Raw genomic sequence first — 20,855 nt, forward strand, 5'->3', positions numbered from 1 at the left:
AACATATAATTGTAATCTTCTGTTACATCATAACTTGCATAGCACTAGTGTAAAAGGCAATTTCATTGAACAGTGCAATGCATCATGGGAGTTGTAGTTTTTAGGTCTAAATCATTATTCATCAATGCAATATGTACATTGTCAGTTTGCCTATCAAATAATTGTTACACACATGGTAAATGAAGATTTAAAAGGCGTCCTTCTTCTGGAAAACATTGTCTTTATTACAAATCTTTTTTCTGAGAAGACATTACATTGATTTCATGCTTCATTTTTTTAATTATAGATGTACTAAAGGCTAATGAGGCAAACCCTTTTGATGACATCAGCATGGATGTACATAGCCATTCAGACAATAACACCATGAGTTCCTCACCCTCTGTGCATGTTAAAAAAATCAGAAAGTCAGTGCGGAAAGTACTTGAATCAGACTCTGAGCAAGATGCCAATGTCACGGAATATGTGGTTGAAGATTCTGAGAAGGCTGCCACTTCCAAAAAAAACTTCAGTGGTCGTAGAAAAATCCAAGAATTCTACCGAAGAAGGCCTCGCACTACAAATCCAAATGACTCCACAGTGGATGATGTCCATGCTAGTACAGTAGAACTCAAATTATTGAAAGTCCAGCGTCTTCAGGGGAAAGACCTGAGAGTGATAAAGGGACAAATGAGTCACATAGTGGAAGACATCAGTGGAATCAATAAGAGCTTGAAAACATTATGCAAGGTCATTGAAGGGGCACATACTGCCTCAAATCTGAATTCAGAGCGTGTAGCAAATGCATTAGTCACATTAACTGACATTTTTCAAAGTCAAAACATTGCCAACTGCAATAGACATTTGAGAGCTGTTGCAAGTATGCACACATATGCCCGGGCTCTGAATAGGGTGACCAGCAGCAATGCAAGTGTCATAAAACACACAATGCGCATGCAAAAGGGCATCAAAAAGTGTTGTGCTGAACTATGTGAAGGATTGAAAAATATTAAAAGAGGGGATCATGTGCTGCCAACTGATGACAGCAAGAATACATCTTTTGAAGGCAATGTGATCAATGAATCTGCAGGAACCAGTGTTGCTGCACACACAGATGACGTGTGTGAAAGGCGTAGTAAAAGAGGAAAAGAAATGTATATTTCCCCATGCATGGTTTCTGAATCCGTGAAAAGTAAAGCTTTAGGTTTGCGTGGAAGGAAGAAGTGATTACTTGTAATTGTTGAATTTTATTTTACACATTTTCAATGTTCAATGATATGGACTAAGAATTACATTAGGCCAATTTCTTGAATTGTTTATCTTTTGAGAAAGTCTTTTTTTGAATATTTTTTTCAAACTACTACTGTGTGCAACATGGTTTATTAAAGTGTTCACCTTTTGAAGCATCAAAATATGTTTCCTACCTTTTATTAAAAGTAATGTTGTGTGATTTCTTCCCTTCTTCTTCTCCCTTCCGCTGCGTCCGGTCCATGAACTCTTGCATGTCGTTGTTGTGGCTGGTTGAAATTATTTGGTAGCAAATCATCCTCATGTAGTTCAAGGCCTCTCCTAGTTGCTAGGTTGTGCAACACTGCACATGTTGCAACTATTTTGCAACACACATCAGGCCGATATTGCAAGGCTCCTCCAGTCTTATGCAGTATTCTGAACCTGGACTTCATGACCCCAAACGTCCTCTCTATTATGCTGCGTGTTGAGATATGGGCCTTGTTGTACAGTTGTTCTTTGCGGGTAGTTGGATTCAGGTATGGGGTGAGAATGTAAGACCTCAATCCATATGCACTATCTCCTACATTGATAGATGACATATGTAAGTAAAACATCACAGACATTGCAATGGATGTCAGAATCATTACAATTTGCATTAAATTAAATAATAATTACCTAACAAATATCCATCTCCAAATTCTCCAGCAAGTAGGCGATCATGAATGGCACTATGTTTGAAAATATAAGAATCGTGGGCACTACCTGGGTAGCTGGCAACTAAGTCAGTGATGATTCCTTTGGAATCACAGATTGCTTGTATATTTAAAGAGTGGTAACTTTTTCTATTTCTAAAAATGTACTCATTAGCAGCTGGTGGACAAATGGGGACATGTGTTCCATCAACACATCCTATGACATGTGGGAAGTGTGCCACGTTATAAAAGTCTAACTTGGTCTGCATTAACTCCTGATGCGTTGAGGGGAAAATTATGTGGTGATTTATCCTATGGAGCATTGCATTCAGGAAGTCATTGAAGAATCTAGACAATGCACTCTGTGACACACCCCCTGCAACTGCTATTACCCCTTGGAAGGAGCCAGAGGCTAAAAGGTGTAGACAACATAAAACCTGCACATGGGTGGGTATGGCTTGGGTTCTACGCGTCTGCCTTTGCAGTAAGGGGTCCAACTCTGCAATTAAATCAATGATAGTGTCTGCATTCAGTCTATACTTATCATATATGTCAGCCTGTGTCTGCCCAAGCAAAGTAATGCGCAACCTGAAAACCCTTTCACTGAGTTCTCTTCTCCTCCTCCCTGCTGCTCTCATCCGCCATCTACGTGCTAGGAAAATTGCTGCTGCCATCCTGGAAGGGATCCAGAGTCATTCTGAGGTCCCTTTTATAAGTTGGTAATCATTTCAACATGTGTTGGTTTGAAAAAAAAATTTACCACCTGGTCTCACTTCTTCTTATTTTTGCACTTCCTAAATGTGTTTTCTGAGAATTACTGACATGTGCGAAAATTGATGCATTCCGTTTTTCGCATTTTTTTAAGGAATCGCAAAATTTGCGATTTTTTAACGAATCGCAACAAGGATTGCGAGTTTCTAAGGAATCGCAATTGATTTTGCATTTTTTTAAGGAATCGCAAAAGTAATTGCGATTCCAAAATGGACAAAAAAATGATGCATCTCATTTTCAGATATTGCATTCGCAAACGGCCGATTTTTGCGATTCGCACCGTTTGCGAATGCAAAATCTGTTGATGCATGTGCCCCTTTGTTCCCTCCTCCCAGTCTATAAAAATATCCCAAGGTAAGTACACTAATCCCAGTATCAGGGGCAAAAGTTGCATCACAATGTTGTAAAATATGGTAAACCACCCTTGGCCTACGAAAGGTAACCACAATGCAATCACCTCTTGTACTCTTGGTTGATTGCCCTATCCATCATACCCTGCGAACCATTATAATCTCATTGCTATTAGAGGGGTGAAAATTCTTATGTTTGGCCAACTTGTCTACAGTTTTGTTCCTTAGGTCAGACCAATTTTCTTTCTGTCCAACCCTTAATGCTGGAACCCCAGTCAAAATCAAAACATGAGGGCATAGTGGCGGGGGGAGTCGCAGTGTTTCTGTGCTAGGGGCCGCAGTATCATTAGGTTCATTAGCTCTCAGACACCCAATAGTAGCTCTCCCTCCATCACTCATGGCTGAAGTTACTACATTCCCCCTATGTGGTCCTAGGAACAGACCCCTTTTGATCCTACAGACAGTGCATCAGAGCTATTTTTCCCCCTTTTATTTGCAATGGGCCTGTTCTTATTTGCATTCTCAGAACTCCCCTCGTGGGCAGATAATGAAAAGCTATCCATTGTCGGCCTTATCACCTCTCTTTCCGCTCCAGATGATTGCACACCCACAATATGACAACTTAAGGTTTTTGTTATAGACTCTAAAACACTGATTTTATTCCACAGCATAGAAAAAAAATGTTTTCAGTCAGGTCTCAAATTTGAGTTAAAGCTGCTCGTAGTCCATGGACATTCAGTCCTTCAGGAAACTCGGTCATGGCTTCCTTAGTGTTGGCTACTTCCAATGGTATAAAAGATGAGCTTAGATCTGTTTGTGTTCCAACTGTAGTGGTTTTTAAGAGGGCGGGAATGCCATTGTCATCCTTACCCTTGGTTTTCCTTGACCCAGTGTCCGGCTTCCTTTTATCTGACCGGGGCTCAATTTATCTGTAATCATGTTTTTTGCAGCCCTGGCCATGGTAGTTCTATTTGGACCCACTAAAGAGCTTGTGCTCGCTTCAGGGGGAGATAGGGAAGGGGCAGGAGCTGGAGTGGACAGGCCACTCAAGGTAATATTTGGTGGAATCTCCTGATTGTTATCCTCCAAAACAGGTGAAGAAATACCAGTTATTAAGTGTCTCTGTACTGTAGAGGGGTCTAAGGAAAGATGCCGCTCAGTTAATTGGATTTCATGGGTTAATAGTGACTCCACCCTTACTAGAAAGACATCTAACGTGCCAGCGACCCCCTTGCGTTTTTCCATTTTTTTATAGCCTTGTCAATCAAATAACCCAGGTTTTCTCAGGCTCTTTAACAGTACCTTATTTTTCCAGTCGGGTTGCGGGTTTCTGTAGTAATCTGAGATGACACCAGTATGATGTAGTCAATGTAGGTTTATTGTAGTAAAGATAATGCAGGTAAATAGTGTAAAAACAGCTTTTTTAAATGAGAGTAGTTCTGTGGAAGTCCCAGTATGTAGGGACTGACTTGTACCTTCAGGTGTCAGGAAACGGCTTTAGCCTTGTTAAAATGTACATGCAAGTCACTCTGTGCGCAGAAATCCTGAAGGAAAATAAAAGGCTTACTGTGTGAAAGTTCTCTCTCTGCGCAGCAATCATTAAGCAGAACAAATGGCTTACTGTATGTGAATGCTCTCTCTGAATGCTCTCTCAGCGCAGCATACAAGGAGCTTCTTGCAAAATCCATGTAAGAAAAGGAAAGACTTACTGTACTTTGAAGATCAGTTTGCGCAGAATCTATGAAGTAGGCTGTAGAAGTGCCCTGTTTAGATGATGTACAGCACGTATGTTTGGGGGCTGTCTGATGTTGTTTGGGGGCTGTCTGATGTGATGGACACCGGTAGGACTGCACTGCGCGCTGTTTTTGAGTAAGATCCATTTGTTTCATTATTAGCTTAAAGTCTTTAAAGAAAGGTACCTGTGAGGCCTTGTGAATGTCTTTCTTGTTGCTTCTTCTTCTTTTTTCTTTGTTTAGTTGTCCGTTGCTTGTAATATCTTTACACCAGCGTTTTGTAGAAGTCATGTAGAGGTTTCTTTAGCCACTTGTACCTTGATTTAAGCGTAGATACGTCTCCTAGTCGTCGCCAAAAATAATATGTAGTAATCAGGGATGACACCAGTATGATGTAGTCAATGTAGGTTTATTGTAGTAAAGATAATGCGGGTAAATAGGTATCCATAAGCTCCATCAAGGTCTTAGATAGGTCCCATCACAGTCCTACCGGGAGCAGCCTGCTAGCTGCTCAGCCCCATCCATCCAACTGTCACTCTCTCTCAGTCACTCAAACCTTCCACACATAGCTCACACACTCAACGTTCCATTTAGAACACACACACAGGCTGAGCAGCTAGGGAGAAGAATAACATGAGATATATAGTAAGAGGAGAATACTACAGTTTCCAAAATGAAAAGTCCAAACTTCTCAGAGGGGTAGCCCAGCCCTGCCTCTTCCTGCTGCTGATGGGCGCAGATGCACTTGTTCCGCGCTGCGGGAGCCCTGGCCCCCTTTTCAGTGCCTCCTGGCACTCGAAAAAGCGGTGCATGGCGTGTGCGCCGCAAAGGACTGTGGGGGATGATGTCCCCTGGCCGCGCCGGGCATCGGCGTGGCTCTGCAGTGGATGAGAAGGCCCCCGATTCAGTGGCAGCTGTAGTGGGCTCCAGCAAGGTGTGACAGGATGTTGCAGGTAGCAAACAAGTTTACTGACCACGCTGGCTCTTCACTCCCCCTCGGCGCTGCAGATGGGGCACCACTCGTTTGCCTGTCGGGCAGTGCCTGAAGCTACAGTTTTTGGCACCGGTACTGGTCTCCTTGCAGCCAGGTCACTCACTTGAGCCGCCGCTACCAGAAGGCCGCAACGCTGCCCGGGCTCTCCGCAGGCCTCGAGATTCCTTGACCGGGGCTCACAGCAGAATCGCCGAGCCCGTCTTTCCGGCAGCCGATCCCCGGCTCGTCACAGGCCGCAGTTCCGTCTCGCTGTTCCTGCGTCCCTCAATGTACTGGCGTGGTCCGGAAAACCGCAATTCTCAGTACAGGGGGTAACTGCACACTATGCCGGCTTATATGCCCTTGGATGAGTCGCCAGGTCACGGATAGTTGTCGGAATATGTGCTCTGCCGGCAGAGCCACCGCACTATGTGGCCATCTTGTTGCTCGGCCACGCCCCCAAGGCCTGTTTCTTTTAGTTGTGGCGTGACTTGGCCAACTTTGAGGCATTCAGGTATGATGCCAGTTCTCAGGGAGCTGTTAATGATCCTGCACCAGAATGGGGCTATGGAGAGTTTTCGTTTTTTGGTCAATTGGGTGGGTATAGGGTCAAGGATGTGAGAGGTGGGTTTGAAGGTGGAGGTTAGCTTGAGGATCTCGGCTTCCGGGATGGGGTTCAAGGACTTCCATGTTTTCGTTGAGTGCATGCACGTGCTTTCTATTGTCATCGGAGGCGTGCTTTTGCAGGCGGGGTTGTTATTGATGTCTAGTAAGAGCTCAATCTTGGTGATTTTTTCTTCGAAGAAGTTGGCAAAGTTTTCACACAATTCCTTGGAGGCCTGCATAGAGGATTCAGGGGGCTTGGAGGTTTGTTGCATGATGATTTTAAACCGTTTGTTGGGTCTGTTTTTTGCGTTGTCCAGGGCAGAGCAGAAAAAGGTGGATTTTTTGCTGCTGATGTGTTTTTTGTACTTCCTTCGAGCTGCTTTGGGTTGTTCGAGTAGGCTTGTGCAGGGGTTGCTCCTCCATAGTCTTTCTGTAGCTCTAAGTTGTCTCCATTTGTTGTTAATGTCTGTGTTGAACCAAGATCTAGATGATATGTTCCTGGGGTTTTTTAGTTTCAGGGGGGCTACTTGGTCTAGAATAGATGTCAAGGTTGTGTTGTAATGGGCAGTGAGTTCTTTAGTGGATAGATCATCCATGGAAGTAGTGAGGAAGGAGTTAACCCTTTCCTCCAGGTCAGTCATGTTGATCTGAGTTAGGTTTCTGGTCCATTTGGGCTGGTCTTGGGTGGCGGGTTGGAAAGTGTTTGGTTGAGTTAGGTGGAAGAGGATTAAGTGATGATCTGACCAGTCCACGTGCAGGGTGTGGTTTATCGTGACGGTATCGCGTTTGGCGATAATGGTATCTAGGATTGCTTCTGTATCACTTTGTGAATCTCCCAGTGGTGATTCCAGCATGGATCTTCAAAAACGTAGACTCTTTACTGAGAAATTTGATATGGGGATCAAGGTGTCATAGAATAGGCCTCGCTAAATTGCAGGTGCCTAGTTCTAAAGGTGGTATGGGGCCCCAGACTTCAAGGTATATTTCATAGTTGGAGAATTGCAGTGGCTGGCTTATTGTCTAGCAGGCCGTAATTTGTTTGAAATTGAGTATACGACTGCATGGCTACGGATCAGAACACTACAATCATTACTTTGTCCCAAATCCAAGAAAATGAGGAATGCCCCCTTATTTCTCCAGATGGCGCTCCACTGTTGGAAGCTAGCACTGAAGTATGCCAATGTACCCACCCCATACACGCCAAATATTCCCCTCTGTGGCTTGCCAACCCCGCGAGGAGTTCTATTGCTAATAGGTTGGAGCCTTGGGAGGAAGCTGGAGCTGTGACGGTGGGCTCCCTGTTCACAGACAGAATCCTAATGCCCCACGCCGAGTTTGCGGGAACCCATGCAGTACCTACTATACTGTTTTTACCCAGCCACAATAACACATTTTATGAGCCAATATTGGCTAGTGGAGCATTGAGAAGCCCCCACCTTTCAACTATTACAAGTACACCACATAAAGGGTCATGGAAGCCACTTGGTCAGATGGTTACACCTGGGATTGAGGGAACATTTAGACGTCCCACTGGTCTCTCTTCAGCAGAAGTGGGAGACAGACATAACTAGGGCTCTCACAGACAGGGAGTGGGCGGTGCTTTAGAATATCCCAAACAGGTCTCTTGTAATGTCTGATTAAAATTCATGCAGCTCTTAATATTGCATAGGGCGTACTTAACGCCGCATAGGATTCAGGCAAGGTACCCGTCTGCTTCCTCAGATTGTCCTCATTGTTATTTGCCTGATACTGGATTCATTCATATGTTCTGGGCATGTCCTTCCTTGCAAGGGTATTGGAGTAAAGTTACTGCAGGCCTATCCCAATTATCGAACGCTCTTCTTGGTCCACTATCGAAGCATGCCTCATGGGCCCAAAAAAAGCAGTGGTATTGCGCCGCTTTGCAGATCTTTCCATAATATTGGCCAAAAGATTGCTCACACAGTGCTGCAAATCCCACTCAGCACCGAGGAAGGAAACATGGGGGGAGGAGGTCATCTGTTGGGCCACAGGAGAAAGAGAGGCGCTGCAGAGGGAGGAATACAGGGGACATAGAAAAAAAACACTCTCAATAGAATGGGCCCACCTATTGGAACATTTAAAGTGTATATTACAGTTGATTAGAGGGGGTGTACACTGTAGCCCACCCTAATACACCTGATCTCAATAATTGGAGTGGCTCACCGTGGATTAGTTACCTCTGACCTACTGGCCAGTTGTCCTACCCTTTCCACCCCCTTCCTCTTCCCATCCCCATCAAGCAATCAATCAGGGAGGTTTTAAGTGCACAACTCACCTGTGAGGGTTTCAAGGCACTGAGGGAGGGGGGGAGCAGCTCGGGTCAGTCGAAGAGCCAGGTCTTGAGGATATTCCTGAAGATGTGTAGGGTGGGGGTGCGTCTGATGTTGATCAGCAGCTCTTTCCAGGTCTTGGCCGCGATGTAGCAGAAGGTTCATCCACCTGTTCTGGCTCTGTGGATGCGCGGAGGTTCAGCGAGAGCGAGGTCAGCGGATCGGAGATTTCTCTGTGGTACGTGGAAGGAGATTCTGTCATTGAGGTATTGGGGTTGGGTGTTGTGGAGGCATTTGTAGGCATGGGTGAGTATATTGGAAGTTACTCTTTTATCGACGGGGAGCCAGTGGAGGTTTCGCATGTGCTGGGTGATGTGTTTGTGTCGAGGGATGCTGAGGGCAAGTCTGGCTGCTGTGTTCTGTATGGTCTGTAGTTTCTGGAGAAGAGACTTGTTGATTCCGGGATAGAGGGCATCTACATATATAGGATACACACATCTGGCAGCCCAGACCATGTAAGCAAGTTTTTATTTGTTTCACAGGGGGCGAGGGGGGCTGGAGTTGAGCATGTTGCTTATAAAAACATCTTCTGTAGTGTGTATATATAATGATACGGTTTACAGCACCATCTGAGTGTACACAGATGCCATGTTTATCTTTTTGGTATATGAATATACGAAATGCAAAAATGTGACTGATATGTTACTCATGTGAAAGTTTATTATTGATTCCAATAACGTAGATGATCTGCTATATGTATACACAACATTAAAATGAATACATTATATATATTTCTTTAAATGAAGAGAAGCAGTAGCTTTTGCTTGGGGTGTAGAGAAAGTTTAGACATACAACTGGGGTACATCATTAGTGGTAAAAACTGATGGCAAGTCTCTTTTATTCTTTTTGAACAGCATCAGCACTGGTAGGCATCTTCACATCCTGTCAGAATTCTCTCCAGGCTGTATGATTACAATTAAACAGTCTGATGTGTTCAAGGCGCACAGAATGTCAGGGCGGACTGTTTGTCAAGGTTTCCTTCTCATAACCGTGGCCATTTGTTACGAGATAGCATGTAAGAGTGTGTGATAGCTTTAGTTCATGACAAAATCATCTCAGAAAAAAACATGGTCAGATGCCCTCGAGCAGGATGTCACTGACTAAGGTCCAAGAGTTCATAGCACATGGATGGTCAAGAGAAAAGCCTCTCAGTCCTAAACTTTGCAGCATGTGGAAAGTATGCGAGCAGTTATAAGTTGAGGATGAGCTAATTTTCAAAGGGGTGTGTCATTCTTTCTGGACCGCTTTATGGGAAATTAACTCTTTACCTCAGAGTGGGCATAATGAACAAACAGATACAATTAGCAAGATCAGGTTTACCTATATTTGCAGAGCATGGATAGTGAAACGTCTTTCTTCAAAACTGAAGTCAGCGTGCCAACTCTGTAAATCACTTAAGATGTTTCCTGTCAAAATACCAGTCCACAACTTTCCCAAGGCACCATGTAATGAACTCGCCATTGATTTTTTAGGCCTGTATGAGCAATTGGATGGAGATAAAATATATGCCCTCATATTGATTAACTATTACACCCCACTCAAGTGGTTAAGTAATCCCAATACCGAATCTGTGATGCAATTTCTAGAAAAATCCTTTCATAGACAAAGCATTCCAAATCCCATTACTTCTTCAATCCTTGGGGTTTGGCCTGGTGTCATATGCTGACAATGCCCAGCTTGCGCTCTCATTCTCTAATAATCCTACGTCAGACCTTGCCAATTATCAAAGGGGAATGTTAGCAATCCTACGTCAGACCTTGCAAATTATCAAAAGGGAATGTTAGCTGTTGCAGAGTGGATGAATGTCAAATGTTTACACCTGAATTCGAGCAAAATGAAAATTCTTATGCAAGGCAAAGATACCCATTCTTGAGGTAAACATTGGTGATCTTCCTTCCTTGGGTCCCACTCAAGACCTCTATCATAACTCTAGGCATCTAGATGGACAGCACCTTAAACTGAAGCGCAGGCCAAATCGGTAGCTGGCACTTGCTGGCACTTGCTTTGGGCTCTTGAGAGGACTCTAGCACTCGACAAACCATCAGTCAGACAGTAATCCTATCCTGACTAGACTATTGTAACATTCTGTACCGGGGTGTCAATAGGCAAGTTACTAGAAGACGCCAGCTGGCACAATATGCTGTGACTAGGCTGCTGTTCTCCCTTATGAAATTGTGCTCCGCTTCTGGCCTTCTTCACAAATTGCACTGGCTCCTTGTGGATAGGCATGTTCACTTTAAGACCTTGTGTATTGCTCTTAAGATCCTACATAGCCAGGGGCCTCAGGGGACCCCCATTCTGTTTAACCTGATATCCCTATGCAGGCCCGCACATCCTCTGCGTTTGACCTATCTCAATCTGGTCACTGTTCCCCTAATCAGGAGGGAAAGAGTGGAAGGCTGCTCTTTCCGTGCCAAGGCCCCATCTCTCGTCAACTCGCTTCCATTTTCTATCAGGAACATCCAGAACCATTTACATCTTAGAAAAACCTTGAAGACCTGGCTTTTCTGTTCTTAGGGTCTCTTCTCTTTTATTTCCTTCTATAGGCCAAAATCTGTTTTAGTCTGGGCTTTCACTGGACTAGCACTGGGAAGCCCAGTTGCTGGGGCAGCTACACACTTTACAGATTCTATAACATAACATAATGATGTGCAATTTACCTTTTTCAAGTTTATGGATTACTTTAGTAATGACCTCAGTAAGATGGGCATCACACTTAAACGCACTGTTACGTATGCCCACGTCATGAATGGCTTTGTCCAAAGTTTTAGTAGGATGGTGGTTGAAGGAGCTCAACTTGCAAGGGAAGCTGGATTGGATAATGACAGGTATATTTCTAAACTGCTGTCATTTTATCTTGCACATCACATAATTCAACTGGTTTTACCCTAATTGAGTTATGCAGGGGCAGAGAACCTCACACCTCATTTCTCCAAAACCGGACACAAAATTCAAAATCAAGAACTCCCTGTCCAAGCCCGTCCCAGTGACCCTGGGGGTACCGCAAGGATCAGCACTATCTCCAACACTGTTTAATCTCTTCCTGGAACCTCTAACGGAAATTCTACAAACCTCTAACGTGCAATACCACATGTATGCAGATGATACACAGCTATACCTCAAGATACACTCCTTAGAGGATATCAAACTACTCAACACAGCTCTTAGGAACACCCAAACTTGGCTGGCAGAAAATCATCTTAAATTGAACGCCCTAAAGACTGGATTTCTTCTAATAGCCCCAGCGGCTCAAATCCCGAAATTGCAAGACTGGATCAAACATATTACGGCGTTCAACGTACAACTGACCAGTGTGGATTCAGCGAAGTCACTTGGAATAACTTTAGACAGTAACCTCAACATGCAAAAACATATCAGCAATGCTACAAAGAGAGCCAACCTTCAGATAAACACATTGAGGAAACTAAAACTCTTCCTACCACACAATGACTTTAAGCAGGCAGTACAAGCTCTGGTTATACCCAGAGTGGAATACGGTTGCGTCACCCTTTGTGGCCCGCCCAAAGCATCAACTGCACCCCTTAGAGCCTCAATCAACGCTGCAGCAAGACTCATAACTGGATCTAAACGTAGCTCCCACATCTCCCCGGACCTTCAATCCCTGAACTGGCTACCCCTAGATGCGAGAATTCAGCTGAAAATTGCGTGCATGACGCACAGAGCATTACATCAAAAGACCCCCAGTTACCTGGCACAGAAACTGACGATCTCTGGTGGTTCCAGATTAAGTATGGGCGAATTTTGCGAATCTCGCGTTCGCGAATTTTGCGGATTTGCGAACTCGCAATCTGCAAAATCCGCGAATTCTTGCGAATTTGCGGATTTTAATTTTTTTTTGTGTTCGCAAGGATTTCTGCCAGTTCGCGAGGGTTTCGTACAAGTTCGCAATTACGAACTTACATTTCGGCACGCAACGGTCGCGATTATGTTGTTTCTACGTCTGGTTCATCATCACAGGTTCCCAGCACCCTCTGTTTCACCACTGCAACCCTCTGTTACATCAATGCCACCCTCTGGTTCATCATTACTGTAGATTATGGGGGGGAAAAGCAAGCACACCAGCCCTGCTTCAACTGACATGAATTAATTTGGGGTTAGTTTATTAATGTGTCACTGTTTTAAAATTCCAGTCTGGCACCTGCTTCCTTATCTGTAATTTTGCTTTCTGTTGCAGTGCATTTTTTTTCCCCAGGACCTTTGTGGCCTACTTGTAGCTATTCTATGAGCCTGCTGTGAGGGTCAGAGCAGGGTCATACAATTGTTGCAACTAGCAACTGAATTCTGGAGGGGCCCCAGTCAGGAAGCACTACAGGGAATTGTTACTAATGATGAGTTTGAACTCTTGCCCCTGCCGAGTGCTTTCAGTTTTGAAAAACTCGTTTTTCTGCAATTTCGCGGGGTTCGCGGGGCGCGAACACACGCGAGATCGGATTCGGAAGCCGCAAATTCGTGCGAATATGCAATTTGTTTTTTTTGCGGCGTGTTAGTTGGCAAGGTTTTGTGCGTTTTTGCGAGCCGCTCGTAGCGCAAGGCGCGAAGTTACCCTCGCGGTCGTTCAAGGGCGCGGCCATCTTGTTTGCCTGACGTATTTCCGTTTCCGGGCGCGAAGTGTAATCTCGCAAAGTCTGCGGCTTGCCAGTACAGTTTCGCGCGTGTTCGCAAGGAAAATCTCGCGCGAACTTACCCGCGCGGTCGTGAACGGGCGCGGCCATCTTGTTTCTCATTCATTGCTATGGTTCTGGGCATGGTCTTTGTATCCTCTGTCAATCTCTGCCATCCTTTGCTTGTTTGAAGTTTTTTTTATCTATTTTACTTATTATCTATCCCTCTATTTTTCTAGCCCTATATTTTTGTGTTTACTGCTACTTTTGGTTAATTTTAAACTACTTTTTTAAACTCTTTTCTTTTCTTCTCTTCCCTATTCTATTTTCTTTATTCCTTTCCGCCCAGACCATGGTGAAGGGAGCCGGGAAGCATCCCGAGAAGGGGAAGGGTCCCGCACCCCGTGTCCGGCTCCCGTGCGGGCATTTGAGGGGGGAGGAGGTCGTACCCAGGGAGATCTTTAGCCCGGAGGAGGTGGGCCAACTCATTTTTTATGTTCAGCGCCGCCTCCCCAGGACCATCATGGGAGGCGGCAAGATCAGTGCCGGGTACGGGGCCCGGGAGCGCCGGAAGCGGTGGGAGAAGGTGTGCCAGGCCATTTACCACCACTCTCGGGTCTGGCGCACCTACAACCAGGCCACCCACCGCTGGACGGATGTCCTGACCCGTGAGCGAGATCTGCTCGACCTCCTTGGCCTTGAGATCCCCGGGCTTGGTGAGTAGTAGTAGCTATTTCTTTACTACTATGTTTTCTCCTGCTGTGTTATTCTATTGCAAATTTTTGTTTTTTACCAAGAGCAATAATGCTGCTCATTACATTGTAGGTAAATTATATTTCAAAATCTTCTGTGCATTTCAGGTACACTGCTCTCCTTCTTCTCAGTAGTGTTGCTACTATGCTTATTTGTTTTAGATTTTGTGTTCATTTCATTGGCCTGTGAAATTATGTATGAGTGTAGTTTAAAGAACTGCGTAATGCTACACACTAAGGTTCTGATTTTGAATTACCGGCGCATCCCTGCAAAGTAGCAGGTATGCGCCAGTAATTGTGCGTCACGCCACCATCACCCATGGTGCGCCGTATTTACAATGCGGCGCACCATGGGCCCAAAACGTCACCAAAGCGTTGCTGGAGTTGCGTCGCAACGATGGAGCAGCTCCATCAATGCTCTGGGGTGCCCTAATGTAGTAGGAAACTTTAGTGTTGTCGCTGATCTTCAATCACGATGGACTTTGGCTGTCACTTTGCGTGCTGCGGACTGCTGCCTGCCAATCCTAGGCAAACCTTTTTAGTACTTTGTTTAGTGAGTTACATAGGGTAGTTTCCAATTCGACGGTCCGCAAATCAAGCAATACTAAAGTAATAACGTAGTCGACCACATGAGATTGGTCAATAATATATCCCGTGGAGTCGTTCCCTATTTGCTATTTCGCAAAAATATTTTGTTAGTTCTTTTGAAATGTTTGATTTGGTTGAGAAATATCATCCATGTTTTCTGTTTTTCTTTCTTTCATGTTGTACATCAGCTTCCCCCAGGGGCAAGAGGAGGACACAGGAGGAGGAGGAGGAGGGTGCTGTTGACGATGCAGGCCAGGACCGGGCAGGCGAGGGCTCCTTTGCTGGCCCCAGTAAGTTTTAATTTTAATATAGAGTACTTATTTTTTCCTAGCGTTCCTCATTCGATTTTTTCTAAATCGTCTTTGATCTTCTTGTAGACACGATCTAAATTCTTATCCTGCCTCGACTATGACTCCGTGTGGTATTACTAGATTATTCTTATTAGTCTGTCTGTGTAGCTAACTAAGATTGCACATTTGGCATTTCCATTGGACTCCCATTCTAGTCAGCAATAGCTCTATATGCACTGAGTGCAGTCCTCTGGGATTGTCCATGATGTCTTTTCAAGTATTCTAAATGTTTATGCTTTGACCATTGCCAACAATAAAAAGGTGAATGACCACCAAGAAAGAATAAGATACTACTTTACTTTTGGTTTGGATAGGAGGACAATCCATTCTACTACTGTTGCAGGGACAAATCTGCACAAACAGAACTATGGACACTAAATAATGCATTGCTTAGCTTATCAATTATAATAGGTGCTGTTAGACTTTCCACATACCTCAGTGATAACAGACTTTGTAGTTGAACCCCCAATCTCCTTACTGACTAGATAGTGTGGCAGAGTCATTTAGCTCCCAAAGTCACCGATGGCAGAGGCACGGACTCATGCTTGCAAAAATTCCAAAACCTTTAGCTCATCCACTCTAGTCAAAAACCACAGAGTCTATTTAAGTTTAAAAGTTTTATTAAAAGTAAACACATTTATTAAAATCAAGTTTGTCATAAAAGTGAACGTGTAACTGAAAATGGAAAAGTGCTTAGTGCTGACGATTAATTGGACACATTTCTTGTGGTCGAGCCGAGCTCTCACCTGGTTTGAACTTGATCCTGCTCGTGTTCTTAGAAGTCAAGCTTCTGTCTGTTAGGAGAAAAAGTGGTGCGTGTTAAAAAGTAAAAAGCAAACATTCATCAGTTGTGCCAAAAAGTGCAGCAAGACAGCAGCCTTCCCTGGAAAAAGGGACATTTTTACTCTAGAGTACACGTCATAAATTATTAAATTGTATACTGTTTTTTTCACATTTCTTTCTTCCTCCTAGACCAAATATTATATAGTAGTGAGTGGTGTATTCTAACATTATTAAATGTACTTTGTAGGTGGAACATCTGGAGACGGGGCCAGCGCGGAGGTGGTGGTGGCATTGGACGAAGAGGACAACTCTGGGGAGGAGGCGGTGCAAGTGCCGGACAAGGACATGCCTGTGAGGGTTCACACGGTGGTGGCGGGCAGAGGTAAGCTATACATTCCTTAGTCATTGAGATTGAAGACTGCAGAGTGTGCTTTCTGCACGGGTGTATTATAAATTAACCAGGTAGTAGCCTCCTCTAAATGTACTTCGACTTAGCTGTGAAGTTTTTGGCAAGAAGAATCCCAATCAGATCTGAGGTGAACTTGATGGATGGGATGAACGAAAAGCGAAAGAAGGGTGTAAGTAAGTGTGGAAGCACAAGAAATGTAATGATGACTGGCAAAGAAGAATGATATGTGTTTGCTTGGTCCCCGAGGTGGCTGGGAAGGAAAGAAAATGGTATGGTGCATGGCTGGGTGAATGATGAAGCAAGGATGGGTGGAAGGAGAACAGCCTGGGTGGGTGAGACAGAAACTGTATGTGTGCATATACTTTGAATGGATGGATGCCTGGATCATTCATGGTACTATCTGACTCTTAGATAGCATATGTGTATCTAGAGAGAGTAGACGGTCACTGGATGAACTAAGTGTTACTTTGAAGAGCATGTAACACCGCACCCGCACGTCCGTTCCAGTGTAGGAAAGGCAAGGAAAAGAAGTTGTAACGTTGTCCAAATACTACCATGAATAGTAGCAGTAGTTTGTATTGCAACTGCAAGCACAGCATATATCCGGTTATTACGGTGGACACTCCCTACCTCTCTTAATAACTTTAGTTTAGTAGTAGTACGTCATTCATGTGTGGGGGTATCACTGTTCACTCAATAATAAGCAAAGCACCTAAAGTCATCCCATATGTCATCAAATACATCCCATGTGAAGTGATAGATAATCAGATAATTTAGCTTCTTCATTTTCCTTTTCTAATACTCATTTGAACTGTAGGGTGAAAGCTAAATTAATTAAGCAGTAGCCCTTTTAACAGAGTATTCTCAGTGCCACCCGTAATAGAAAAGTAAGAGCTTCACCACCTGAATGTACTGGACCGGTACAGTAACGCAAGTCTGTCTCACTCACCATGGTGTGCGTCTGTTTTTCTCGGGTGCAAGTTCACTGCGCTGGCATTATGCCGGCTTGCATAAGATAACGTACCAATTTTCCTAAACAAGAGAGAAGAAGAAGAATAAGAGTGGTGTACTGTCATAGTCGACTGTAATGGAAGTCCATAGTGCTCGTAGAATTTGTTCCATCCCATGTGAAGTGATAGATAATCAGATAATTTAGCTTCTTCATTTTCCTTTTCTAATACTCATTTGAACTGTAGGGTGAAAGCTAAATTAATTAAGCAGTAGCCCTTTTAACAGAGTATTCTCAGTGCCACCCGTAATAGAAAAGTAAGAGCTTCACCACCTGAATGTACTGGACCGGTACAGTAACGCAAGTCTGTCTCACTCACCATGGTGTGCGTCTGTTTTTCTCGGGTGCAAGTTCACTGCGCTGGCATTATGCCGGCTTGCATAAGATAACGTACCAATTTTCCTAAACAAGAGAGAAGAAGAAGAATAAGAGTGGTGTACTGTCATAGTCGACTGTAATGGAAGTCCATAGTGCTCGTAGAATTTGTTCCTGAAACTCCCACTAATGTTAGAGCAAGGATGAAGAAGTCGGAGGTTACATAGATACTGTCCTCAATAGTTATGTACTGTGCTTTCAATTTGCTACTTGTACTGTGACAACTTTCTGCTCAATCATTTTGTGTTAATCTTAAGGAGCATTGGTTACAGACTATGTCTTTCTTTTTTCATGTAGTTGCTCCTTCCAAATCCAAGACACCATCAAGGAGGAAGGAGCTGGCTCGAATGGCCCGGCAACGGAGGCTGGATGCCACTGTCGCTGAATATCGGCGGCTGGTGGCCCTGGAGGAGGAGGAGACGCAGTCTGGTACAACAACAACGTCCACTGGGACAGCTGCATCCTCCTGCGTGCGGGCTGCCAGCCAGCGCAGTGCTCCAGCGGTACGGAGCCGGGCTACCAAAGCCAAACGCCACCGCCGAGCAGCAAAGAAAGCAGCTGCCCCTCACAGGATTTGCAAGGCACACCTGCGCCGCTTATCCCTCAGACTGTCCTACCTGGAGCAGGAGGTCCATAACTATAAGAACTTGGTGGAGGGCCTCCGCTTCGAACTTGCCACCCTCCGCAAGGAGCATGATGCCCTGGCTGCTAATTCCAACAGCACCCTACCATAGTGTCCCTTGCCCCTTTTTTAGAGACTTTTGGGGGGTGGGAATTGGGAGTTGGGATTTTTGGGGACTTTTGAAGGACAATCGTTGGGGTTAGGTAGGGTCTTGCGGGAGATTCTTTTGTTAGGGCTATAAAAATATACTTTTTGAAACTTTATCTGACCATACCTGTTTTTTACTGCTTTTGAGTCTGGTGGGTGGGGGTTTAACAGTAAGTTTGTTTTCCTGAATAGTCCTAGGACTTTAGTAGTACTACCGTCAATCCAATCTCTCGTCTCTCCTAATACTCCATTATACTACCTCCAACCAAACGCCTATCTTACCTGTAATTTCTGTTAGCAAGTAGGGCTAGGCACAGGGCTGGCTCCACGGGAAACAGCGAATAAGGTTGGCAATCCTGGGCGGATAAAATTTCCTCATAGCGGTGGTACTAGTGGTGTGACACAGTGGCAGTTGCATGCCTATGAAAAAAAAGAAAATGAAATCTGGTTTGTCCTCCTGAGCAATACAACGGTACAATAGAGAATATAGCAGGTGACAGAAGTACACTAGAACAGTGCCACATTGTAGCCTAACAAATGTTAAAGTATAACTAATTCGGTTGAAGTTCTTTGACATTAGCCATGGGTCTTTGTCAAGCAGAGTAAGAATATATCCTCGGATTTCTTCACCAGCCTGTTGCTATCACCTTATCCTCCCCAGCAAGTGTGTGGATTTATTGCTGTAATTTAGTCACACATCAATGAAAACCACACAGCCCGGGGGAAGAGGGTTAGGGTTTGAAAAATGGATGGGTACGGGGGTTTTTGGGAAAGGTTTTGGGAGACAAGAAAAAATAGCACAGCATGGACAAACAATTGTGAACATAAACAAATCTTTGGGTACAAACCTATCCATCAATCTTTGAAAGTGCATGCACTACTGCATGCATGTCAGTGAAAAGTAAGTAGTACTTTCGACAACTGTGGAAAAAAAAATGCGACAGTACAGGGCGTGTGTGGAATTATTGATAACTATATTCAACATAAGGTCTCTGTTGCCAGATACCTGAGAGCCTTGCTGGTCACTATAAATCTATTCACAACACTCAATGGGGTTGGTCTGAAAGGTATAGTAGATAGAAAAGGAGAAATTGCTCTTTTTCTAGGTGTCCCCTCACTCACCAGGGTTGCCCCTTGGTGACATGCTTCATCATTGGGGCCATCCCAGTCCTCTACGGGCTGGGGCGTGCTGCGACTTGCGAATTACGTAGGAGCACTTACAAATGACTATGTGTGGTGCAGATGTGATAGTGGAGTGGACTAAGTGATGTGTTAAGGGATCAATTTAGAAGCAGAGAGAGATCCAAGAAATGCAGTCACAGTCAGAGAAAAAGACAAAGGATACTGTATCTGTATGTTGTTGTAGTTGTCCTGTTGAATTTGGTAAGTAAGTTGCCTGCAGAAAAAAAATCCTCTTATTAGCGGCACTCCTCCATTGCAGCCGACGCTTCGTCCATCGATGTTGGTCACCAGAAGACACCCTGTAAAAAAAGCACAGCATGGACAAACAATTGAACATAAACAAATCTTTGGGTACAAACCTATCCATCAATCTTTGAAAGTGCATGCACTACTGCATGCATGTCAGTGAAAAGTAAGTAGTACTTTCGACAACTGTGGAAGAAAGAATGCGACAGTACAGGGCGTGTGTGGAATTATTGATAACTATATTCAACATAAGGTCTCTGTTGCCAGATACCTGAGAGCCTTGCTGGTCACTATAAATCCATTCACAACACTCAATGGGGTTGGTCTGGAAGGTATAGTAGATAGAAAAGGAGAAATTGCTCTTTTTCTAGGTGTCCCCTCACTCACCAGGGTTGCCCCTTGGTGACATGCTTCATCATTGGGGCCATCCCAGTCCTCTACGGGCTGGGGCGTGCTGCGACTTGCGAATTACGTAGGAGCACTTACAAATGACTATGTGTGGTGCAGATGTGATAGTGGAGTGGACTAAGTGATGTGTTAAGGGATCAATTTAGAAGCAGAGAGAGATCCAAGAAATGCAGTCACAGTCAGAGAAAAAGACAAAGGATACTGTATCTGTATGTTGTTGTAGTTGACCTGTTGAATTTGGTAAGTAAGTTGCCTGCAGAAAAAAAATCCTCTTATTAGCGGCACTCCTCCATTGCAGCCGACGCTTCGTCCATCGATGTTGGTCACCAGAAGACACCCTGTAAAAAAAGCACAGCATGGACAAACAATTGAACATAAACAAATCTTTGGGTACAAACCTATCCATCAATCTTTGAAAGTGCATGCACTACTGCATGCATGTCAGTGAAAAGTAAGTAGTACTTTCGACAACTGTGGAAGAAAGAATGCGACAGTACAGGGCGTGTGTGGAATTATTGATAACTATATTCAACATAAGGTCTCTGTTGCCAAATACCTGAGAGCCTTGCTGGTCACTATAAATCCATTCACAACACTCAATGGGGTTGGTCTGAAAGGTATAGTAGATAGAAAAGGAGAAATTGCTCTTTTTCTAGGTGTCCCCTCACTCACCAGGGTTG

General features: G+C 44.3%; 1 long non-coding RNA gene across 2 annotated transcripts in view; it reads right to left on the reverse strand.

Annotated features, from left to right (window-relative positions):
* Window positions 1-282: 282 nt before the first annotated feature.
* Window positions 283-20,855, reverse strand: part of LOC147673948 (uncharacterized) — an 86,764-nt gene continuing 66,191 nt past the window's right edge. The window contains exons 1-3 of one of the 2 annotated variants that reach the window (XR_015302526.1): window positions 1,882-1,916; window positions 1,401-1,786; window positions 283-645 (exon numbers count right to left, since the gene is read on the reverse strand). This is a non-coding gene — a long non-coding RNA (uncharacterized LOC147673948). Of the gene's footprint in view, window positions 646-1,400; window positions 1,787-1,881; window positions 1,917-20,855 lie in introns of those variants that run through there. The other variant, XR_015302525.1, reaches the window with a different exon arrangement.

The sequence above is a fragment of the Lissotriton vulgaris genome, chromosome 12 (assembly GCF_964263255.1).
Source record: "Lissotriton vulgaris chromosome 12, aLisVul1.2, whole genome shotgun sequence".
NCBI classification, from domain to species: Eukaryota; Metazoa; Chordata; class Amphibia; order Caudata; family Salamandridae; genus Lissotriton; species Lissotriton vulgaris.